General features: G+C 37.3%; 1 long non-coding RNA gene across 1 annotated transcript in view; it reads right to left on the minus strand.

The window, feature by feature from the left end:
• The window catches only part of LOC138700541 (uncharacterized), a 76,644-nt gene extending 49,765 nt beyond the window's left edge, over nucleotides 1-26,879 (minus strand). The window contains exon 1 of the long non-coding RNA XR_011332381.1: nucleotides 26,815-26,879. This is a non-coding gene — a long non-coding RNA (uncharacterized lncRNA). The remainder of the gene's footprint in view (nucleotides 1-26,814) is intronic.
• Nucleotides 26,880-27,587: the final 708 nt, after the last annotated feature.

The raw sequence follows: 27,587 nt of genomic DNA on the forward strand, positions 1-27,587 counted from the left end.
CGGTACCGATACTTTTTATAATTGATAGCATTCCCTTTATTAATTGAAGAATGAATTCAATGTAATTTGGCTAACTTCGCACATTATATTTTGCCAGATTACCTAATGTCCTGTGGTCTAGACGTATCGGTAATATAATTTTCGATTCTCTAAAACTTAACAACAGGTCTATACTGATTATCACATATTTATTTCACTTAAGAATTTGATTATAATAAGAACTTGTGTAATCAAGGTGCATATATTTATGTCTTGTGATCTAAGAGTAATTATGTTAATATAATATTAGAGTCTCTGAAACCTAACAATTTGCTGATTATCGTAAAATTATACAATCTATAATGTGTATTGTGTAGACCTCTTTATGGATGTATGAGTATGTTTTCTATAAATTGCTGCGTACGTATTTTCTTTTCTTTAATGTTCTAATGCATATCAATGAAACTTTGAATATGTTTATTTTGTCTTAATTTTACGTTAAATGTCGAAAATGGCCATAATCTGTCAATTTTAGATCGTCACAGCGTTAAATTGCGTGATTTACGTACTACTATTATGCGTCTGCTCTCCAACAATATGGCGGCAAGCGCAGCGTTCAATTTGCCCCGGTTTCCTCGTTTCGCGCAGCCGAGACTGTAGGGGCTTGGTTTACATAAGGTATGTTACTAGTGAGTAGGCTTCTAGTTACTTGGAGGCTAAGCTCGTACGCACCCAGTCTGGGAAGAATATTGAAAGAATCAAGTTTAAAGTGCATGTTGAATTAAGATACATTAAGATTTTCTATCTACAAGGTACGCCATATTAATATTAAAATACCAAAATACCATGTGATGGAGTGTAAAAACCGATTATAGTTTCACTGACCAAGTTCTGCAGCAGCGAAAGCTAAAATAATATATTATCCTGCACATTGTGTGCACTTCCGTTATTATTAAATACCAATCTTGCAGGCATTGCTTGAATGTGTGAAGTTGAAAGAAAAGTTGAACCGTGTAGATGTAATCTCAAACATATTTCTTTCTTACCTTTAACGTTTCGAATTATTTCTTGTTGAAGAAAAGCACCAGTAACTTCTCAATTAACTCGATCTGTTCAAATTTCATCCTTAAGCAGCCATGTTCGTCCATTCCATAATTTATAAAAGATTTAAACAGAATAGGAATGCCAACATCCAACAATTGATCAACTGAACAAATGAGGTTAATAGGTCATACACGGTACACTAATATGGCTACTTTGTCCTCGAATGAAAATGCAAATTAGCTATATAGTAATAGTAATAATAATCCGAATATTATAAAACTGACACATTCTGTAAATAATGGATATTAATAATATCTGTTTAAAACTGTCATATTGGCAAAACTTATAACCAAAGACCTTTCGAAACCAAAGAGTTTTGTACTGCTAATTTTACAAACACTGTAATCGAAATACAGCCAGCGCTGTCCTGACCACATGCGGCAAACTATGGAACATCTATGAGCATCCAACAGCTATCATTTGAGTTAAACCCCCCTGTCTCGTAGTAGGACCTATCAATTTTTTTTTTTTTTTTAAATTCGTCAACTTTTGGATACAGTATCGAAATCTTGGGTGATCTCCCGACTGTTCCTAATTACTTTTACTTATTGCTGAGAGGTAGTTCATTTATGATGCTGCACTCCCGTCATAACCAGGATGAACAGCATGAAAACAAATTTGACAGATAACTATGAGAAGAGGAACAAAGGTGTACGATGTCTTGTGTAGTACTGAGGGTTATAAGTTCCTAGTTTTGATACATACACATTTTGGTGGGAATGTGCCTGTTTATAAAATGTTTCAGCGAATCTCCTAATGATAACTGGGATACTTTCCACTTTTAGATCTTGATGTATCTCTTCGTTTCTTGTGTACCACCCGCTGTTATGAATTACACGTAATACTTTATTTTGTACAACTCGAATGGGATCTAATGTTGTCTTAGGTGCGTATCCCCATACTGTAGAACCATACAAAAGCACTGATCTAATCAGCAATTTATAAATTGTTACTTTTTTAGATGTTGACAATGCACGTGTTTTTAAAAGGGGATACAGTTGTACCATTCTTGCTATTGTTTTTGCTCGTATATTTGCAATGTTGGTATGCCATAACAGACGACTGTCAAAATGGATTCCAAGATACTTAACAGAATCCTGAAATTCAAGGGCAGTACCATACAGTGTGAGTTTAGTTTGTGGTACACTTCGAGTTCTACTGAAGGCTATGACTTGACTCTTCATTGTATTTACAGTTAAGCGCCATTGTTGGAACCATTCTTCTAAAAGGTGGACATGCCGTTGAAGTCGACCAATGGCTAGATCGGCATTACGATGTGTAGTGTATGCTAGTGTATCATCTGCATATAAGGCTAACCTGGTGACGTCAGTTTCTGGAAGATCTGAAGTATATGCACAATATAAGTAAGGGCCTAGTACTGAGCCTTGCGGAACTCCTCCTTGAATTTTCTTTTGTCTTGATAAACAGCCGTCTTCCTTAACACAGAAACGTCTGTTCCGAAGAAAATCTGCAATGATATGAATCAGTGCATCAGGAACCTCTGATTGGATTAATTTATAAATTATACCAGTACGCCACACAGAGTCAAATGCACTTTTGACATCGAGAAATATTGCTACGGTAGTAGCTCTGTTGTTGAAACCGATAGTTGTTTGTTCAACAAGACGCAGCAGTTGGTGTGTTGTAGAGAGACCTTGTTGATATGCAGCCTGATAGGGTGGAATAAGGTTTGGTGCACTTTGTAGAAGTCTGGTCATAAGAATTCGTTCGAATACTTTGCCAAGGGCATTAATCAAACTTATTGGTCTGCGATTTGCTGGAACCTTTGGATTTTTCTTTTGTTTGGGAATGGCAGTAATATATGCAAGTTTCCAAGCATCTGGAAAATATCGATGAGCTATACACTGATTGAAAAGCTTGGTAATATACATAAGTGCCTTTCTAGGTAAGTTTTTAAGTTCCATGTTGTTAATTTTATCAGGACCTGGTGCCTTTTTTGGTTTAAGGCGTTTAATAATGGTTTTGACTTCTGACGGGCTCGTTAAGCAAATGTACTGGGATACGGGACATAGTAGGAATGTGCTGACAGTTTCCTCGACATGGCGATAATGTTCAACTAAGCTGTCACATTCATTAGCAGGTTTAAATTGGTTCTCAAAACAATCGGCTATCAGTTCAGCTTTTTCACAAGACTTATAAACTGGGCCATCTTTGCCATGTAAAGGTTGATTTTTAGAGTAGGAATCATGTTTGGTTAACCGTTTGGTGATTGTCCAAATTTTATTTGACTGTCCTGCATCAGCAACATCTTTTTCAAATTTCGAAACTTTGATTTCTAGTGCCATTTTGTGCACTCTATTTTTCATAATGTTATATACGTTTTTGTCAATTTGTGATCTAGTTCTTTGCCAGCGCTTACGAGCTCTCTGTTTAGCCATTCTTAGTAGACGTAAATTCGAGTTTTGATGGAGATAACTTTGTATTGCTTCTTTCTCTAGTGAAGCATATTTTGGTGCTTTCAAAGTATTTTCAAAGATTTTAATTCCTTCATCAATGTCTTCTTTTGTTGTAATCAATGGATTAGCAGAAATTGATTGTGAAATATATCCCCGATAGGACGACCAATCCATGCTGCTTAACCCTTCAGTACTCGCGTGGATTACAATAGTAATCCACTGATATTTAATCCTGTATTATGTCACCGCCTGCAGCACTGCGTAGCTGAGCGTCAATGCAATTTCTCGTCACAGTCTAAGTGAGGCATTACTGGTGTTTAGACGTATTTGTCGCAACGCTTTGGAAAGTTATACGGAGTTTTATCAAGTTATACGCAGTTTTTCCGAGTGGATTACCATTATAATCCACGCGAGTACTGACGTCAGTTTCTTACTCAGGTAAGTGAAATAGTTTTTATATGGTTATGAGTGATGCAATGCAGGAACTTTATGAAAAAAGTGTGTGATATTGTTCCATCCTCTTTGTAGTTGGCTCCAATGGGCACGGAAAATACAAGCAATATTTGCAAGTGGCTAGATGAAGATCTGGATGTTGGCATTGAAAATGAAAGTGATGATGAAAGCAACAAAGAAGATCTTTTGAATGAAGTTCACGATTCTAATTCAGAACAAGACAATGAGGAGGAGGATGATGATTATGGTGATGGTGATGAAAGACTAATGTCTATAAATGATAGAAACTGCTATACGGGAAGAGACAACACTACAATTTGGCAGGAAGAACCAGTATCTCTACGAGGGAGAAGAAGAGCACAAAATATAGTGATTCATTTACCGGGCCCTAAAAGAGCTGCAAAAAATGCGCGGACACACACAGAGTGTTTTGACTGCTTTATTGATCAGACAATAATCAATGTAATAGTAAGGTGTACTAATATTTATATTGAAAAAGTGAAGCGTAATTACGGACGTGACAGAGATTGCAAATTAACAAATGACGTTGAAATTCGAGCACTCTTAGGTATTTTGTATCTTGCTGGTGCTTTGAAATCGGGAAGACTGAACGTAAGAGAAGTATGGGATAAAAATGGCACAGGTATAGAGTCAATTTACCTGACTATGACCTACAATAGATTCCAATTTTTGTTACGATGTCTACGCTTTGATAACATTCATGACAGGCAGGAAAGGAAAGAAATTGATAAACTGGCTGCTGTACGTGAAGTGTTCGAGTTATTTGTTCAGAATTCACAAAGGTGCTACATTCCAAGCGAATATGTAACTATAGACGAGCAGTTGGTTGCATTCAGAGGACGATGTCCCATGAAAGTGTATATACCTACTAAACCAGCAAAATATGGGATCAAAATTTTTGCTATGGTGGATGTGAAAAGATATTACACTCATAACTTGGAAATTTATGCTGGTATTCAACCAGATGGTCCATTTCACCAAAGTAACAGTGCACATGCAGTGGTGAAGAGGCTGGTTCATCCCATCAAAGGAACAGGAAGAAATGTGACCACCGATAACTAGTTCACGAGCATACCTCTGTGTTTAGATCTTCTAGAAAATGACAAAATTACACTTGTAGGAACCTTGAAAAAAAACAAAAGAGAAATCCCTCCTCATTTCACAACTACTCAAGACAGGGAAGTTAACAATACATTGTTTGGATTCAATGAAAACTGCACAATTATTTCGTATGTACCGAAGAAAAACAAAACAGTGTTAGCATTATCAACCATGCATTATGATAAGGCAATGGATGAGGAAACAGGAGGAAGCCAGAAGCCTGAAATAATATCTTTTTATAATAGAACTAAATGTGCTGTGGATGTCCTGGACCAGTTATGCTCAGCCTATGATGTAAGCATAAATTCACGCCGCTGGCCTCTGACTGTTTTCTTTGACTTACTGAACATAGCAGGTGTCAATGCTCTTGTTGTTTATTCTGCAAACAAACAAAAAATTCTACGGAAAAACTTCCTAAAAACCCTTGCTCTGGACCTAATGAAGCCACTAATTTCCGAGCGTATCACCCAACAGACAATTCCAAGAGAAATAAAGAGAAGAGGAGAGCAACTGTTAGGCATTCCACAAACAGGTCAAGAAGAAGGAACACGGCCAGAAGGTATTGGTAGGTGCTACATGTGTGGTAGAACAAGAAACAAGAGCACAAGACAATCTTGTTCCCAGTGCTTGAAGAGAATTTGTCCTACTCATTCAGATGTAATTTGTTTGAACTATGTAGAAGAAATGCATGGGCCTACTCAGATAATTGAATCAGATGTAGATTAGACTCACGTGTGTAAAGTGTGAAATGCAAACATAAACATGAAAGTGCATCAATATCCTTCTTACAATACACAAAAACATCTGTAAAATATTACAAGTGAAGTGAGAATGATTGTTACATCCCTGAATTTTTTCATTGCTACACCCCTGAGTGAGGTATTCGGTTATCAAATATGACGTAAGTAAGGTCAGCAGTAGTGAACTTGCGTTTCCCGTGGGAGAGATTAAGAGAGATCAAGAGTTCAGATGACCTTCAAACATCGAGTGAGCAACAATGCTAGATAACCTACATAATTATGATGATAGTGAACTAACTCATAACTATGATGCAACAATAAATTATGACTCAAAGACACGACCAGTGTTGAAATATTATGCAAACATGTCACTTGAATGCAATTTGTGTACTATCCATTTCATTATTAATATTTATATTTAATACGTTCCGTTATGCGTACCATATCTATTCTTATTACTGTAATAACTGAAAACAATATATTTCTTAACATTTAAATCTAATTGCAATGTTTAAACCTTGTCTGTAAACAAAAACAAATGTGGATTACCATTGTAATCCAGGTGAGTACTGGCGTTACGGAATTTAACGCGAGTAACGAAGGGTTAACCCTTCAGTACTCGCGTGGATTACAATAGTAATCCATTGATATTTAATCCTTTATTACGTCACCACCTGCAGCACTGCGTATTTGATCGTCAATGCAATTTCTCGTCACAGTCTAAGTGAGGCATTACTGGTGTTTAGACGTATTTGTCGCAACGCTTTGCAAAGTTATACGGAGTTTTATCAAATGATACACAATTTTTCCGAGTGGATTACCATTGTAATCCACGCGAGTACTGGCGTTATCAGATAAGTGAAATTGTTTTTATATGGTTTTGAGTGATACAATGCAGTAACTTTATGAAAAAAATGTGTGATATCCTTCCATCGTCTTTGTAGTTGGCTGCAATGGGTACGGAAAATACAAGCAATATTTCAAGTGGCTAGATGAAGATCTGGATGATGGCATTGAAAATGAAAGTATGATGAAAGCAACAGAGAAGATCTTTTGAACGAAGTTCACGATTCTAATTCAGAACAAGGCAGTGAGGAGGAGGATGATGATAATGGTGATGATGATGAAAGACTAATGTCTATAAATGATGGAAGCTGCTATAAGGGGAGAGACAACACGACAATTTGGCAGAAAGAACCAGTAGCTCAACGAGGGAGAAGAAGAGCACATAGTGATTCGTTTACCGGGCCCTAAAAGAGCTGCAAAAAATGCGCGGACACACACAGAATGTTTTGACTGCTTTATTGATCAGACATTAATCAATGTAATAGTAAGGTGTACTAATATTTATATTGAAAAAGTGAAGCGTAATTACGGACGTGACAGAGATTGCAAATTGACAAATGACGTTGAAATTCGAGCACTTTTGGGTATTTTGTATGTTTCTGGCGCTTTGAAATCGGGAAGACTGAACGTAAGAGAATTATGGGATAAAAATGGCACAGGTATAGAGTCAATTTATCTGACTATGACCTACAATAGATTCCAATTTTTGTTACGATGTCTAGGCTTTGATAACATTCATAACAGGCAGGAAAGGAAAGAAATTGATAAACTGGCTGCTGTACGTGAAGTGTTCGAGTTATTTGTTCAGAATTCACAAAGGTGCTACATTCCAAGCGAATATGTAACTATAGACGAGCAGTTGGTTGCATTGAGAGGACGATGTCCCATGAAAGTGTATATACCTACTAAACCAGCAATAAAAAAAGGGTTTCAAAATTTTTTCTATGGCGGATGTGAAAACATATTATACTCATAACTTGGAAATGTATGCTGGTATTCAATCAGATTGTCCATTCACCAAAGTAACAGTGCACATGCAGTGGTAAAGAGGCTGGTTCATTCCATCAAAGGAACAGAAAGAAATGTGACCACCGATAACTGGTTCACGAGCATACCTTTGTGTTTAGATCTTCTAGAAAATGATAAACTTACACTTGTAGGAACCTTGGAAAAATAAAAAAAAAAAAAAGAGAAATCCCTCCCCATTTCACAACTAGTCAAGACAGGCAAGTTAACAGTACATTGTTTGGATTCAATGAAAGCTGCACAATTAATTCGTATGTACCAAAGAAAAACAAAACAGTGTTAGCATTATCAACCATGCATTAAGATAAGGAAATGGATGAGGAAACGGGAGGAAGCCAGAAACCTGAAACAATATCATTCTATAATAGAACTAAATGTGCTGTGGATGTCCTGAAACAGTTATGCTCAGCCTATGATGTAAGCAGAAATTCACCCCGCTGGCCTCTGACTATTTTCTTTGACTTACTAAACATAGCAGGTGTCAATGCTCTTGTTGTTTATTCTGCAAACAAAAAAAAAATCTACGGAAAAACTTCCTAAAAACGCTTGCTCTGGACCTAATGAAGCCACTAATTTTCGAGCGTATCACCCAACAGACAATTTCAAGAGAAATAAAGAGAAGAGGAGAGCAACTTTTAGGCACTCCACAAACAAGTCAAGAAGAAGGAACACGGCCAGAAGGTATTGGTAGGTGATTCATGTGTGGTAGAACAACAAACAACAGCACAAAACAATCTTGTTTCCAGTGTTTGAAAAGAATTTTTCCTACTCATTCAGTTTGTTTGAACTGTGTAGAAGAAATGCATAGGTATACTCAGATAATTGAATCAGATGTAGATTAGACTCACGTGTGTAAAGTGTGAACAGCAAACATAAAAATGAAAGTGCATCAATATCCTTCTTACAACACACAAAAACTTTTGTAAAATATTACAAGTGAAATGAGAAATGATTGTTACATCCCTGAATTTTTTCATTGCTACATCTCTGAGTGAGGTATTTAGTTATCAAATATGACGTAAGAAAGGTCAGCAGTAGTGAACTTGCGTTTCCTGCGGGAGAGATTACATCAAGAGTTCAGGTGACCTTCAAACATCGAGTGAGAAACAATGCTAGATATCTACATAATTATGACGATAGTGAACTAACTCATAACTATGGTGCAACAATAAATTATGACTCAGAGACACGTCCAGTGTGGAAATATTATGCAAACATGTCACTTGAATGCAATTTGTGTACTATAATATATTTCATTATTAATATTTATATTTAATACGTTCCGTTATGCATAACATATCCATTCTCATTACTGTAATAACTGAAAACAATATATTTGTTAACATTTAAATCTAATTGCAATGTTTAAACCTTGTCTGTAAACAAAAACAAATGTGGATTACCATTGTAATCCAGGTGAGTACTGGCGTTACGAAATTTAACGTGAGTAACGAAGGGTTAATTGTGAACCTGGTTTAATAGCTGAAGCATTTGAATACCTGAAATAGAACTGTAATAAGAAACCGCATCTAAATGAATGAGCATTAATTTTCGACAGTATGTCAATAAGAAGGCAGTTAGTGTGGGATGATTCGAACAAAATGTATACAGGTTACATTGACTGGGGTGGCATTGGTTCTGCAGAAGGAGAGGAATTAGCCAAGGAAGCATTGGTGATTCAAATAGTTTCCTATACTACAAAGTTTAAATGTCCAGTGGCATACTTCCTTGTCAACAAAGTGTCTTCCGATGTACTTTCAGAAATTATACGAAATTGTTTAGTCAAATTATACGATGTTGGGGTTACAGTACGTTCTATAACTTGTGATGGGCCTAGTGTAAATATTCAAGCTCTTATGAAATTAGGTTATCAGTTCAATTCAGAAAATATTATTTCACATTTTAAACATCCATCTTCAGAGTGTGAAGTTCACATAATCCTTGACCCATGTCATATGTTAAAGCTAGCAAGGAACACTTTAGCTGAGAAAAAAGTAATAGTCTCATGATGGGGATGTTAAATTGGAATACATTCAAGCACTACATTCAGTACAGCTAAAAGAAGGTTTGAAAAATATCGAGGAATGGTCTAGTATGTGTGTCTGAGGCTGTTTTTAGGGTCATCCAATGTACTGAAAAGCATTTTCTTTCATTTCTGAATATTTCAGATTTTTCCTCACCAAACACATATTCCTACTTTGTTAATGCTGTGTATCGGTATGCATGTTTAAATTTGTCAAATAATTTTAGTGGACATTCCATTAATGCAGCAATAGACTGTGAAGATTTACATGAGACCAAACTGATAAAGGACCTCATTTCCTTATACACTTCTCTAAGATTACGAGCTATTTCAATATCTGTCACAATATGTGCTCAGGGAAAGTGTTGCACTGTGAGACAAAACTTCAATAAGCTGGTGACTTTTCTCAATGTGTAATATTGTGAACTAAGTAATGACGTTATGATGTCTCAATAGCTATTGCTTCAAGGAATTAAATATGTATTTTGCTACTTTCTTGCATATATCATATTCTGGAAACTGTTTATATTGGGAGTAGTGGAGATGCCTTTGTATTGTATATATTAGGTTAAAAGTGTATGTGAATTTAAGTTTAACTGTGTGTTGAGTTTATATTGTTTTGTATTCTTGTATGTTGTAATGAAAATAATGTATTTCCTTTACATTAAAATGTTATGGTTATACCGCCAATACTCGGTCTCCAGAGCCTCGTTAGTGTAAAACAGGTTGCACCACGTGAAGGTGAAGTTGGAATTTGGGTAAAAGAGACAATCCCTTGCGACAATGGATGTCATCACACAGAATCGCAAGAGATATGCTTCGTTATCTCCCTCAAGAAAAGAGATTACTGGGACGTCCCCAGAAACGCTGGAGAGATAATTTTTCTTTGACTGTAACGGGCCACATGGCGTAATACTTGGAGGGATGATGATGATTTATAACTTTGAAATTATAATTTTTACTTAGATTTAGGAGTATCTGAATAAATTGTTCTATAGATTCTCCACGTTGCTGTCTTCTAGCTGCAAGTAAGTGTGTAGTATATATTTCATTATCATATATACCATTGAGAGTAAATAAATCATTCCCATATGTATCAGCTTCACTTATAAAACCATAAACAGAATAAGATATATACTGTAATTAATGAGAAGATTTAACTTATCTGAATCTGAAAGAATATATAACAGTGCAAATAAATTATCAAAAGTCTTCAGCCAATGAGTCCACTCTCTATTAGCTGAATCAGAATGAAGATCAGCATCATGCTTTTCTGGTGTGAGATATGCATTGTGAATATATTCATTTCGTTGATTAAGTTGTAATGAAAATATCTATATATCTGTTTAGGTTTTAATCGACAAAACTTTACATACAATTCGAGGTCTTAGAACCAAAGTAATGTAACAATAAAAATTGATATTATTAGGTTTTTACAGTAATGGTTCATAATTCGTTCTTCTACTTGGTCACTAAAAATTCTAACTCAGTTCCGGACAGTAAACATCATGTTATAGTTTACGGTATGCACTTTTTTTAAGTTCGAAGTAATGTAGAGCACATTATATACTAAAATTTCATTTACGTGTACGTACACGTTTAGACAATTCATAGCTCATATTAAATTGAAATAAATAGATCATGATAACCCACAATATAAATAATTTCAATATGCATACACGAATTTGGGCAGTAACACCATTGTAGCAAGTGTGTTAGAAAGAGATAGAGATACCCTCACCAACATGGCAACGAGCGAACGTAGTGGCACCAACGAGCACAGAATACATAGAGCAGACACTAGCATCACAGTCTAATATATATTAGACTGTGCTAGCATCTTTATACCATTGGACGGAGTGAAGCCGGTTTGATGGACCTGACGCCATCTTGTTGCTATCAAAACATTGCAAAATAGCTATTACATTATAGAAGATAACAGGAATTCCATATGTCCCTAATTTCCTGGAGGACTCACATTTTCTTGTTTGTTTCGTAATACAGAATCGCTAGGCACGTATTTTTTTTAGCAAAAATTGCAAAACTGTCATCGATAAATCACATATATACATATTTGAATTGACAGCTCTTCAAATTGCAGAATGGTATTTAATAGGTACTCTGAAAGGTTAAAAAATAATAATGATAGAAAGGAAGATAACAGTTTGACCTTATTTTGCTACTAGTCCAATCAAAATACTAACCTATAATAATAATTACTTTTATAGGTTGATCCATTTGCTTCGATTTAATAATGCAACTTGTTTCTTAACCAATATTATTATTCTCTTCCTTTTGCCAGTATTTCGTATAGATGTCCCGGTTTTGTTTAGAGAAAAATGGAGTACCCTTAATCATATACCATTTGATAGGCTCTTCGTTTATAGTATATAATTAGATTATAACGGCGAACAAAAGTGAAGTGAAATTATTTAAAAGTGAAGCTTTATTACCCAATGGGTCAAGTTAGATCACGATTGGAGAGAGTGATCTAAGACTCACAAGTTAATGAAGCTACTTTTGTACGAGTTGCATAAAATACATTGTTCGTTATTTGCCGAAAATTAGAAAATAAATCTATAAATTAAATTAGTCATATTAAGGGGTCCGGATAGGTCCTAGCTTACCAATGTTAAAAGTGCGTACATATAATTTTTTTCTGAGACTGTTAGGATCACAATCTTGAAAAAATATGAGTTGTATGACGTACCTTTCTGATTGCTTCAACACAGGGATTTTTTTTTTTAATTTTATGCATTTACAAAATTGAAAATAACACACGACACAAACTTCCAACTTGGATTGTTAGGTTAACTTCGCTCGTAAATGGTAAGTCTACAAAGCGTAAGTCTGATTTAGTGTTTATAAAAGTTAATTACAATAATATCAATACACTGATCCTTTCTCTTAATTAAACTAATACGTGAACAATACGAATCTAACCGACTAACCAAGGCTAAATCGTTCATTAATATACCGGTAATAAGTACATTCCACACATGCATAATTACCTTTGAAAAATTATTCCAGGAATTTTCTTTAAAAACCTGTTTGTGCAGCCATATGCAGCACATGTAGGCATCTTGAAATTAGTTCATTTATAAATTAAAACAACGATGCAACACCACAATCAACTGTCCATATGCTAAGCGGGAGTCAATGTTTTGGTAGCATCATGATGGCGACTATCCACAAGAGCGGCTTCACCTTCAAGCTGTTCTTGTCTACTCTATGTATTCTGTGCTCGTTGAGTGGCACGATATTTTAACATACGGTGTTTCATCCATTTCAGTATGGAGCTCAATGAACTTAATACTTACTAAATATGCAAACATAGACAGTTGAAATATGCATCCATAGATAGTTGCTCACCACCAGGATCGCTACTTTCGCCTCATCACAGACTCTTTCCCTAGCAGACGATAAAATGTATTGTACTTTCGATATCGTGTTCTTTTGAAAAAATTAACACCTTCCTTCCACTATTGAAATATGAAATAAATAAGGTTTATATATTATCTTCATAAAATATATATTATATTCTATAAACTCACCTTCCTGGATCTTTCGGAAGAATAACTCTAACCTATTTTTCTTACAATTTATAGTACTACAAACGTCTCCTTGTCCCATATTATTATTCAAATTATTGTATTTTAGCCATTTACAGTTATTACAACTGATAACGAACATTTCACAGTTTACATAGCTTTTCACAAAAACGCGAAATACGGCACAGTCAATGCTTTTTCGATCTAGAACAGCGACCCAAACAACGACACCTACAAACAAAAACGTATAACGACATTTTTACGCCAGGCTACAATATCTCCCAAGAAAGCTACTTCCAATTTTTTCAGAATGCTATGTCACACCGCGCAGACATCCACCTATTTATTTAAAATCCGCCAACGTGAAAATAACCAGTGCAATTGTGGACAAGCAGGAACATTGAATCATTGTTTATTTGGATGTTCACTTACAAAAACCGAATCAGACAAACTTATCGACCTCATAATATAAACACAGACACTGGCCGGAAAGAAAAGATACACAAGCGCCGAGCGGAGAAAGTATATATACTTGCGAAGGGGCTTGATCGGTGAGAAACCACTTGAGTGCACGTCCAACAAACTTGCCTCACTGTGAATAGCAGGAGACGGGCCTCATGAGCGTGTGGTACTAATCGACAAATTGTAGAACTGCTGTCGAACGCATGTATATAAATGTATCTGCACTGGTGTAACTGAATGTACTCCATACTTCTCTAACCATCTCGAGTGGACTGTGAATATAGTGCTCTAAGCAATAGACAACAATACATTACCAATATAATCATAATTTTATTATTATTATTATTATTATTATTATTATTATTATGATTATGATTATTATTATTATTATTATTATTATTATCATTATTATTACTATCATCATCATAATTATTATTACTATTATTATTATTAGAAGGCAGAGGACGGACACTGGAAAGTTTTCTTTTCTCAATCGTACTATCAGGGACTGGAATGCTTTACCTGCAGACTTACTAAAGGCTTTACCAACAACCAAAAATGTATTTAAAATAGGCTTAAGGACCTTACTAATAGACGGTAATTATACACAGTATTTAAAGGGTGTAAATGATATTTTGTTATTGAAGTGTTGTATCAGTGAAGAATTATGTTGTGTCAGTGAAGTGTGTTGTATCAGTGAAGAAGTATGTCGTGTCAGTGAAGTGTGATGTGTAAGTGAAACGTGTTCCTGTCAGTGAAGCTTTATAGTTTATAGTGGCAGTACATAGTATTTAAACAGTGAAATGTTTTTGAAGTGTTAGTGAAATCAGGATAGAATCAGTGAAATGTGTCGTAGTTCCATTGCAGTGAGTGAGTTGACAGCGAAATGAGTGTAATTTGAAAGGTACTTGTGCTGATATGAACATATCATACTCGTGGGTTTTAGTTCGATCTTAGTTTTAAGATACAAATTAGATTTATTTCAAATGTTATTTTAAGTGATCGTTTCATTTAATTTAGTATATTTCCTGTTGTTGTTGTTGTTATTGTTATTATTATTAATTATTGTTAGTATTAATTATTAGTATTATTAATTGTATTTTTAATTAATAAGTTTATTATTGTCATTATTGAGTGTAATTAGTTACCACTGCCACCGGGTATATACCCACTGCAGTGTGAATGAATAAATACATCATTATTATTATTACTATTATTATTATTATTATTATTATTATTCAATATCAGACGTGTTATTTAATGTTATATATTAGGCAATGCTAATTAACAGTATTAGATAAGATAAGAGTAATCATTTGGACTATACATATTAGCCATATTAGAAGAACTCCAGCCAGGTGAATGAGTGCAGTGACAGTGGCAGTGAACACAGTGATAACGGTATTATAAAATTTTCTGCACCCCGACATACCCACCGCCGTGCAACATGAACCAGGACATACCTCCAGACAAACCAACCACAGATCCACCTCACTCCTCCCCCAAACGTCCACAATCCCTGGGTAGACAACCCTCACAAAGAGATCCACGACGAAAATCCCTCACACCTGGTTTGGCCTCCGATCAAGCACCACCTGATGCATACTGTGAAAGTGAAACCGACTCTATTCTAATTATACACAACCCAAGCGCCACACAATTAAAAAGAGTACTGGCAGAAATAAGCATCCCAGTCAGGTGGCACAAGCAACTGGATCACCTGTATATTATTAACTTTCACACCCCCACCCACCTTCAGAAATTCACGCTGTACATCCCTCCCACCGCCCTAGGTCCACCTAACCAGACACAATACTTACTCCCGACCCAAGCCAAAAATCCAGCCCCTTGGACCTCACTCTCCCCAAATAGGCCATACACTCCACAATCAGTTACCAAAGAAATTGCCCTCCCAACGGCACAAAACAAAGCACAACCCAACGGCCGCGATCTGCGGTTCCGTATTAACGACCTTTCCGCTGCCTTCCCACTGAAACTCAAGCAACTTGAATCTAATTCTAAACCTACAGCCTCCAACCAAGCAGCACTCACTAGCAACCCTTAGCAGCCCCCGGAACTCCAGCCATCTCACCCGAACGTCATCCGTATACAGAATCAAGCCCTACACAACAACAACCCCACTTTCATCTATAACAAATCTATACAACTCAACATCACTCCACCCAGACAAACATGGTCAGCCAAATACAACAGTACCACTCTCACTTTCATCTCCCACTCCCACATGGAGACTTTCATCTCAAATGTTCCCCCCAGCACCTTCGGCCCTAATGCAGATTTCATTATCCGTACTTATAACCCCACAACAACCTCGGCGTCCCAGAACTTTCAAATATCCAGAGAAACAAACGGTGTAGCTGGCGGCCTGGCTCCAGAAATCGAAACAACGGAAATATCACAGGCCATGAGAGAGAAAGGCATCAGCCATACCCGCATCACTCGCATCGTAAATAACAACGGTCCCACACCCCTAGTTCGTATCTTCTCTACTGACGAGTCAACCATCGTCTCTCTGTTGGACACAGGACTGCAGCTCCGGGGCCGGACATACCATTGCAAACCTCCCAAACTTTCGGCCAGACATCTTCCCTGCCGAAACTTCACCCGTACCTCCATACAAAACAAAAGTGTCCTCACCCGACAGTTTGCCTCCAGTGTGGGAAAGTTGGTAACAACTGCTCCCACACACAACGGCCTCATCGCTGCGCAACATGCAAGACCTACGGACACTAAACAGGACAGATGCACTGCCCCCTGTACTCCCGAGAAGTTGACCTCCCCGATGAACCAACATACCACCCACTCATTAAAAGACAAGCCCCACTCTCCCAAACTAAACCCAGCAAAATGCCTCCTAATCCGCCACCAGAACTAACAAATGACAACTTCCCAGCTTACATTAACCAACAACCCACACCGCAACAAACATCTCCCACAACCAGCAACACTACATCATACGCGAAAGTAGCTTCCTCCACCAATCAAACCCCAACTATTCCTTCACCCCGACAAATCCAGGAGTACATTGACAAAAGAATAGCGGCCCACATTGACAGACGGGAAAAATATGTGGAAGAGAAGATAAGCCAGGCCATCAACAGTATCACCTCTTTCATCACCGCTACCACAATCAACACAACGCCCCCGTCACGATTGGACGCCACGACAGCAACAATAAACGCCACAGCAAAGAAAACGATCAACAGAAAAGTTAATGTTACGCCCTATGGCAACAACATTGACATAATCATAACACCCATACTACAGAAAATGCAGACTGTTGTAATTGGTACCGCTATAAACACAGACTTAGCGGAGGGTTTCAATACTATCCAAAGTCCCTCATCCCACCCCGACGATCCCTCACAACATCCTCCTCACTCCCTGACCTAAATATTCAATATGGGGTCTATCCGACTAAGACACGACATGACCATTATACACTGCAATATCAGGCACCTGTACAACAACCGCACAGAACTCTATGACTTAATACAAGTAACGCAACCCGACGTTGTAAGTTTAAACGAAACTTGCCTGAAACCAACGGACAAATTCAACATAAAAGGTTATACAATCTACAGATACGATCGACCACTCACCCGCATACCACGAGGAGGAGCCATGTTAATGACCAAACAACACTTACACGTGAGACAAATCGCACTACCACCGTACCTCGACGACAATGATTGCTTCATAATCCGAATAGACAACGGAAATACCCATGTGCATGTGGCTTCACTGTACTCCCCCAACAAGACGCCTCCCCATACCCCTACTCCAATATCTGAACACTCTCCCAAACATAGTTAAACAACAGACATCAATGCCCACCATGAACTCCTCCATGACAACCGCAGAAACCCCAAGGGCACACAATTAGCCACCCTACTTCCAACCCTATCCTACATCCAAATACCTCTACCAGCCCCCACAAGAACAACCTACCTCAATCAAAACTTCACCAAACCTGATAAAATATTCACTTCCAACCGCCTACAACACCGTATAACTGATACCGAAGTTCTTGCCCCACTCAATACAGATCATTCACCAATCATCTTCAAACTGGCCTCCACCACCTACCGCCAACTCCTGACAAGGAGACCATTCTTACGAGAGATTTTCGCCACGCAGATGGACCCAATTCAAGACGCACATTACACTGACATTACCCGACATCGACATATCAAAACCAGAAGACATAGACTACGCCGACGAAACGTTCGTACAGGTGCTTGAAGCTGCATTGAATATATCCATACCGACAAGAAAACGCACCACGGACACACGCAGGCGACTACCGCCAGACATAATCAATAACGACAAAGAGAGCAGCGCACAGACTATACACACGGACACACGCAGAAGAAGACAGACGACTGTACCGTTCCCTTCAACAGGATGTACGAGAAACCATACAACGTTTTGAGGCGCACAGATGGAAAAAATTTATAGACAGACTTGACCACAATAGAAATCACAATCCCAAACTGTTCTGGGACGTGATCAAACGGATACGAGGAAAACACGCAAACTCAAACCACCCACTACGCGACGGACAACAAATAGTAGGGGAGAGTCGGGTAGTATCGGACAGTAAGTTTTTTTCATCTACCACACGATGATAGTACTTGATTGACATGGTTACGTTTCTGTGATGTCGCATAGAGAAACGTAATCATGTCATTCAGGTACTACCATATGGTGGTAGATGAAAGAAACGCACTGTCCGAAACTACCCGATGTCCGATACTATCCGACTCTCCCCTATACGATACGCCTGGTAAACTAGATCTTCTCAGCCGCACACTATAAAATATACACACCACACCAAATCACCCATCTTTCGACCCCAACATTTAGCATACATTACGCATCACATCACATAGAATCCCGATCTCTACGAGCCGCTTCCAGCGCCACTTCCTCGATCGGCCGACGACCCACTCATTGACAACATAACTCCGCTAGACATATCATTGGAACTAAGAAACATAAAAAACTCTGCCCCCGGACCAGACCAAATCACCTACAACATACTACGCCAACTGCCTCCCAAAGCACTAAATTATCTTGCAGAACTTTACACAGGATCACTCAGACTAGGACATACACCAAAGCGCTGGAAACACTCTCACATTCTACTCTTTCCTAAACCAGGCAAAGACGCGTCTGACCCACAAAACTATCGACCGATCAGTTTGACAACAACATTAGCCAAATTAATGGAGAAAGTTCTCGTGTCACGACTACACGTCTATAGGCGCAACCGCAATCTAATCGCGACCAATCAAGCCGGATTCCGACCGGGAGCGCAGCTACACGACCAGCTGATACGAGTGCTCACTCCCATTGAAGAGGCTTATACACGTAGACACTACAGCATCCTTATTGCCTTAGACGCCAAGAGAGCCTTTGACACCGTTTGGATAGACGCCCTAAAATATAAACTCACATCCTTAAATCTGCCACACGAAATCTCACGTTGGCTCTCCAGTTTCATATCGAACCGAACAGGACAGTTGAGATTCGGAAGGAACGAACTTTCTCGGACCTTCCGAATAGAAGCTGGAGTCCCCCACGGCAGTGTCATATCTCCCACTCTGTATAACATCTATGTGGCAGATATTCCCCTCCCTATTAACCCGCTAGTAGGACTGGCACAATATCCAGATGACGTCGCATATTGGGCAATACACCCCGACTCCCCTCCGCTAGGAAGTTACTAAACGCAACACTCAGGCAGTATCTAAATTGGACCAATACGTGGCGGATCATAGTCAAGACAGACAAAACACATATGCGTCTTCCGCCCAAAACTCCGAACTTGGGTTCTCCAGAACAACCCAATCACAATAGCCAACACTCAACTTCCACTCCAGCGGAATCTCACATATCTAGGAATACCCCTCACCTCCAAACTCTCCTGGACCGAAGTAGCTAAAGAAACCTGGAGGAAAAATAACGCAGCCATCAAAGCAATAAGCTACCTAAGTGGCATCAATCGACCCGGCTGTATAACCGAAACACTCCTCAACCTATACAAAGCATTGGTTAGATCCCTATGCATACATCCCTCCATTTTCCTCACACAAGCCCCCCAACGACTCAATCGAATTTTGAAGCCCGCGAAAGAAGAATTCTCCGCCAAGTCTTCCACCTGCACAGACGCACCAGAAACAACACAGTTTACACTACGACAAAAACAAAGCCACTCTTCACACACCTAAACAACATAAACAGGAACTACACACATTCGGCAGTAAATCGCGTATATACACAACTCATCTTCGCAAATCCACCGAACACAAACAACAGAACAACACTGGAGAAACTCGTCTACAACTACCACCAGCCCCAACCACCAAACTAAAACACACAAACAAAACCGCATACACGTGTTGGAAATTTGAATACTGTCTGAGGGGACATACGACAGCAACAGAGAGGCAGATCAATAAAATAACACTACACCATGAAAGTCTCCATATCCATTCAGACGCTTCTGCCACCGGAAGGGGAAACTTAAAAATCTAAAAAAGAAAATGTATGTATGTGTGCATGTATGTATGTATATATGTATGTACAGTGTTCTGCCCAAGAGCAGGTCTTTAACTGCAAACCCAGCATCTCCCATTCTTCCCAATTTCTTGCTTTCTTATTAATCTCTCTATATAATACCCCAATGCTGTCTATCAACTTATATCTTTTACCCCGAACTCTTGTCCCGTTCACCATTCCTTAAGCATCGCAAATTAACAAATTAGACATACACCAAAATAATAAAAAATAAAATAAAATTAATTAATTAATTAATTAATCACCGCACTCACACACCTACTGGCACTTATGTCAGAAATAGTGTCATATACAGTATTTATATATATATATATATATATATATATATATATATATATATATATATATATTATTATTATTATTATTTATGTACAATGGCTGGAGAGGGCATCCTGCGAGTATAAGACCCTAAAACGGCCTTTGGCTCAAAGCCAGTGAAGTCAATAAACATCACAACAACATCACATCTCCTGGACCACTCCATATAGATATCCTACCATTGTTCTCTCCTTATAAGTCGGGCCAAGTTTTGATGGTGAAATCATTGCAATAAGTGAAAGTCTCAGGAGAGTTGTGCTTGAAGCGTATGAATATACTTAATATCTCCGGTTAAATGATTAGAAATATGGCTGATCCTCAAAAGCGGAAAGGTAATGTAAATTGCTGTGTTCTTGAGTGTAGTAATGCTTATGGGAACACACCAACCGATATTGTTTTTATTCATTCCCAAAACAGAAAACTGAAGCGCAACGACGCTAATTGTGGATCCATGCAGTACGCAGACGAAAGTAAATAAGGCCACACTGCTTGTAATCATAGTATTGTTATATGCTAGGCCTGATATAAAAATAATATGTATATAGTATTATGTTTATAAATAACCATTAAGTTAACAACGACACAAATTTATCATTTAAATTTCAAAAAGTACATAATTACTGAGTTCTTTACATATATATTATGTATAATATTAGCAATAAATAATAATATACTTGTTTTTAAATGTATTCATATCGATATTTAATTCTTGATTTGAAGTGCTGATGGTTAACCTTGGAAACCAACACCCGCAGCAAGAATTTGCGGTATTCATTTTATTGGGAACGAGACCAGAACACCCCCAAAACTAGCATACCGTTCCGAGTATTTTTATAAAAGATTACAAGAAAAAGACTGCCTCATCTCAACTAGCTCCGGAAAGGTGCGAAAGAGACGCATAAAGAAGAAGAAAAGAAGAAAATTTAAGTTTTATTGAAGAAGAATGGTCAACAAGTGTTATTTCGAAAAATGAAGTAGCCATACAGGCAGAAGTAAATGAAACCATCCTTAGTGATTTTGTTTTTTCTTTCACAATTGAATTGTGTGAATTGTCTACTCAAGTGTCTATTCCATTACATGCCGAACTGAAGTCACATAAGAAATATTATGACAAGCGTTCAGTAACAGATGATATGTTTAATGAAATGCAAGGTTTCCGAAATTATTCTACAATAAAATATGAGACAGAACTACCAGACTTAATGGGAGTGACATTTGTGGTTTCGAATATATTGTTGAAATTGCTGCCAATTGAAACAATCATACCCGTAGAATCATAATAAGAAATATTTCCAATTCTATCATTTAACCCAAAAATAGCTACCATGGATAGTCGAAACGCCCCAAGATGTAGACCATACATATTCTTTTTTTTTTTTTTTTTTGCCATTTTTATTAGTGAATTTCACATCGAAAACTTTCGAAAAATTCTGTCCAAGGGTAAGATTAGTAAAGAAAATCGTCTACTCATACTGGATTGTCGTATTCTGCTATGAGGATGATGTTAGGAGTTAATCGTACAATTATAATTATAATGTATTTTTACCGCCACTTTAATGTTGTTGACATCCACAATGGTTACTGTAATTTTGGGTTTTGGCCTAGCAGAGAAAGTAATCAGGAAACAATGCCTGCAATATTGAAAAATGTACATAGAGTGACAATCTAATCCACATTGGGTGGCTGTTCCACTTCTTAACAATTAGTTAAGAAGTGGAACAGCCACCCAATGTGGATTAGATGGTGGCCTTCAAATCTGAATGCTGCCGAGGCAGATAGAGAGACACATTCATAACAACTGATTGCGGATTATTGATTTTATTAGAAGGTGGTGATGAAGTCAGATTTTCCCGGAATAATAACAAACTTCTCCGATAAAGGGATCATTGTTGTTACTCCACCGTATCTTCATGATGGTAAATTAACAGCTGAAGAAGTCGAAACTATTTACAGCGTTGCCAGCGTTCGAATTCATGTTGAAAGGTGCATTCAGCGAATTAAAATATACAGTATAACATTTTACACAGATTATCAATTGACCTGCTTCCACATGTTGATCTTGTTGTTTATTCAACTGTCTGAACCTCACAAGTGATAACAATAAGGCACCACTTATGAGGCAACTAGGCCAGAATATCATGGGGTAGAGTGGCCAGTTCCTTTTCCCTTCCATTGCATATATCGCCGACTAGCTACAAATTACACTAGTCAGACTTCATATGCATACAAACAATTGTTCTTCCTCTGACACATATCGTCGAGTGAGATGTACAGCCTGATAACAGACGTACATATAGCCAGAACCTCAATCAGATGTAGTATGTTGATGATATTGTTCATTATGTGTTGTGTTTTAGAGAATTTGCAGTCGCCCATTATTCAGGAAGTGTAATTAAGACTACTTTTATAATTAAATCACATTAAAATACGTATTTATAGCGACATTATACACACAAATATTACACACGACATGACATCAAATATAAGTATATCAATGTTTTCGTAATATGACTGTTCACCCTCATTCAATGGTCTGAAATCTGATTTAAATGCCAAACAACTTCACTGATATTTCAGGAACTTTGTAGTTACATTTTTACACTCCTCCAGCAGTACTGAACTTTCCACAGGGTCTATAAAATAATTAAAGACTGGAGATTGCTGGGTTTGCAGTGAAAGACCTGCCCTTGGGCAGAACACTATGAATCAATGAACCCATTCTTACTAATATTACAACTTTTTATCGGCAGAAAGCCGCATGTAATTTCTATATCACACATGACTAGTGAATGACTGCGAGCCTGTAGTTAATTAGGAATTGAGACACTGCGCGGCGCCACCAGTACGATTTTGAGACCCATGCACGGTGCCTATAGTCTCTAAACACACACCTTGATCTCAAACAGCAGAAATAACTAAAATGCTCTCTCAATTAATATCACTCAATAAAAGAATTGTATTCCAATGGATACCATTCCATTGCGGAATCCTGGGAAACGAGAATGCAGATACTTTAGCAAAGGGCAGCTCTACTACTTACAGACCTGTTACTAAATCTACGTATTACTCTGTGAAAAGATTTATTAAATCTACATAAGGTAAGTGCAGGAGTGTTTGACAGTCTAAGGAAATTGAATGGCACTGTTCCCTTGCATACTTAAAATTTTCATAGAAGAAAGCATGAAGGTCATTCTACAGTTGGTTTGCAGTTTATATTATAGATTCATAAGGTTTATAATGTTTTATTAAATAATTAGAGATAAACAAAAAAATAATATTTATTTACATGCAAGTGAAGTAGTAATTGACAGAAACATTTTGAAAATGCAAGTGAAGTAGTAATTGACAGAAACATTTTGAAATGTACTAGCAATTGACGCAGTAGTATTTGACATGTATTGAAAATTGACATAGGCTCTAGTAGTAATTGACACTACAAAATAATGGCTTAATTTGAAATCATTTCTTACAGCAATAAAACAGAAATTTGTATTAAGCCTAATTATTATTGAGCAATTAATAAATGACTGAAGTTCAAGCCAGGCAACTTAAGTAGGAACAGAATTTTCTCATCTCTGGGATCAGAAATGCACCTCGGCGATTAGCTAAGCAAGGAGGTTGAATTTTTAGCATTACATTATGCTTCTCATATATGAGAGTATCTTCTTTTTCTGGCCACTTCCAGGAATAACTACCACTCTTAATCATAGCTTTAACATGGAATTTGTCATCCTTAATAACTTGAAGAACTTGGTCTGGATAGAAGTCATCATCATAACGGACAATAACAAAGTCATCAACTTCAATAGTGTTCGATATTTCTTCAGGAACACATGGTTCATCAACAGAATCACTGTTTTCATCCTCATCACTGGCTTCTCCCCATCGATCCCCTTCACCTTCAGATTCAAGGATAATTTCTTCACTTTCTGATGAACTAGAATTATGTCTTCTTTAATTCTTAAACACCAAACTTTTCTTTTTCTTTTCTTCTCTGTGTTGTCTCCTTTCTTCAATCTCTCTCTTCTTCAGCTTTTCTTCTTCCTTTATCTCTTTATATTTTATCCACTCATCAGATGTTGCAACAGATGGTATCTTTTCCTTCTTCCTTTTACTGGTACAGGGTCGAGATTCTGGCCAAAACAAGGTTGACTTAAACGGTGATGGAATGTCCTGAAATTTGTTGCCATCATTACCAGTATTTTCTTTTGAGGCAGAAGACTGTAAACTTGGTTGCTCTTCACCTCCATCTGCTCTTCCTTGTTCAGTCGTATGCATCTGTTCCTCTCCATCCTTTTCAACCTCGGATAATTGTACATCTTCAGTTCCGATATTTTGTTCACCAGATTGTGTTGGATTCTCAGTGGGTTTATTTTTAACATTCTTCCAAAGCTGATAAAGGCTTGTGTCTTCAATTGGGCCATCCCAGTCTCTATCTTCAGCAAAGCATTCCTTGAAACTTGTGACCTTGTCCCCAAGAACTTGCTCTAATTCCTTGAGAAAACCTATGGAAGTATTTACTCTGCTCTCTGTATTCTGGGGCAAGTTCACTGAAGAATCAGTCTTTAATTTTCCAAATTCCAGTGCTTCACAGTTCCAGGGGTGCAAGCCACATTTTCTGAAACCACTTTTCAGAATTTCCGGAGTCAGACGTTCATCTAAGACTTCTTTCAGAAGTGGACAAAACTCACTTTTCGTCAACTGCTTATGCATGTGCTGTGTACGCCAATTGCAGACTTTTTCCCTCCTTGATGCTTTAAGAGTTCGAAACACAGACACGTCCATAGGCTGAATGATGTGAGTTGCATTGGGATATAGCACAACCAAGATTATGCCATTGTCTCTGCAAAAGTCACTCAAATGTAATGTCAAGTGCGAAGCATGACTATCAACAAAAAATATAATGGGTTCCTTAATCTTATTCTTCTCAAGCCAGTTGTTGAATTGGTTAACAACATATTCATAGAATATTTCACTAGTCATCCATCCAGAGTCTGGTGATCTTCCCATGGCCCAATCCTTCTGGAACTGAAGAAACTAGTCTCCTTAAAAACAGTTTCATCCAATATCTTCCTGGTCTATTGTTCTTAAAGGGGGTATTCCTTTTCAATTTTGTCACTAGGTGTTGCACACTGTTTAGTAACTGTTCTTTCGTTACAGGAAATCCAGTTGTGGCACATTCCATAACCCATTTCACCAATGTTTCTTCTTCATTTTTATTCAAATATGAAGATGGGCCCATTTTGCGCTCTACAGGTATTTTACCTTTAAATCTGTACATCAATGTTACTCGAGGCACACCAAACCTCCGTGCTGCTTCAGCCACTGGAGAACCATTCTGAACTGCTTGAAGTGCACCAGTCATTTGTTCCTCAATATATTGAAAAAAAAGGGTTTTTTCTTTAAGGAAGCCATCTAAAACGTAAATAAATTAACAAATTAGAAGCAGAAAATTGATAACAAAAGTAATACAGGTAATAAACAGTGTATGAATAAAGCAGTAGCTTCCCTGTCAATTACTAAAAACATTAAAATTTTTAGTTGCTTTAATAATTGACAGGGCTGTCAATTAATACAAAATCACCATATTGAGTTATTAGTAATTGACACCCTGCCTACAAGAAACATGATGCATACAAATTGTAAAATTAAACTTAAACTGATATCCTAACAGCTCCTCTAATAATACAACTATTATTTTTTTCAGTTTACAAAATGCATTTAGCACAGATTACATATTTGGTAACTTACCTGTGTTAGCAAAACTGTTAAGAATTTCGACAAAAACAACCAATTTCTAAGTACGTATTACTAAACTTGCTGCCATCCGTGCGGGTTTTTTTTAAGCAAGACGTAAAGCGCTGCAGCAAGACCGTTCTTTTATTACATTTGCTTCACCGTCCCTGCAGCAGCGCTGTAGCAAGCGTGCAGCAAATCAAAACTTCGCTTTACGAGTTTGCTACACGATCCATCATGGCGGAATGTGTGTTTTGGTCTTTTGCAACGTTTATTATTGTCAAAATCGTCTAATAATAATAATCCAATGTCATTATCATAGAAGTCGAAATTATTTAACATGTTTGGTTCTTTTAGGGTTAAATTTATTACGGCAGAAATAGAAGCCAATATTAATTGTCCACCATTTTGCAGTCATTTGATCTACTTACGTTTTTTTCCCCTCATCTTGCTGCAGCGAAGGCATGAAGTGCTTTACTGAAGCACGGCATATCGGTTTTGAGAGAAAATTCTAGAAACTGTTGCTACCAACATTTGAAGATGAAAAATCCCAACATGTTTCACTGTAAAAATTAGGTGTGTTCACAAATCACTGCTTAGATATAAACAATATTAGTAATACATGTCAATTACTGCTACACTGTCTAACACTCCTGCACTTACCTTACTGTACTTAGACTACAAACAAAATTTGAAAACACAATCTCAAGGGAAAAAATGGAACTCTTTGCATCAAAATCCACAGTTAAATCCCGATTTACCACGAAAATCGTCTGTAGCTGCATTTAGATTGGCAACAGGCCATGATTGTTTGGCCAAACCAAAGAGTTTGTAATACTTACTAGAGACACATACCCGTGAGTGGCAGGCAAGAAAAATGTCACAAATTGAATCGGCTAGCATCCGCCATTAAAGGGAGTGTTTGCGGCGCGAAATTCGAAAACAGTACCACAATACATTGATGTAGCCTGGTGATAGACACTGTTTTAAACATCTTTTACAAAGGACTAGTCGTGATGAAATAAACATGAATGGCAGAGGAGCGCTATATTTATTAAAGTATTATAATGATTCATCTTTGGCGATATTCTAAAAAATAAACTCGGGATAAGTTTGTGAAATATTGAATAATGGTAATGTCAACATTAATTTTCAGCATTACTAGTATTGTTTTAAGGACATAATAATGGATATTTACTGTAAT

Source organism: Periplaneta americana, chromosome 5 (genome assembly GCF_040183065.1).
Source record: "Periplaneta americana isolate PAMFEO1 chromosome 5, P.americana_PAMFEO1_priV1, whole genome shotgun sequence".
NCBI lineage: Eukaryota > Metazoa > Arthropoda > Insecta > Blattodea > Blattidae > Periplaneta > Periplaneta americana.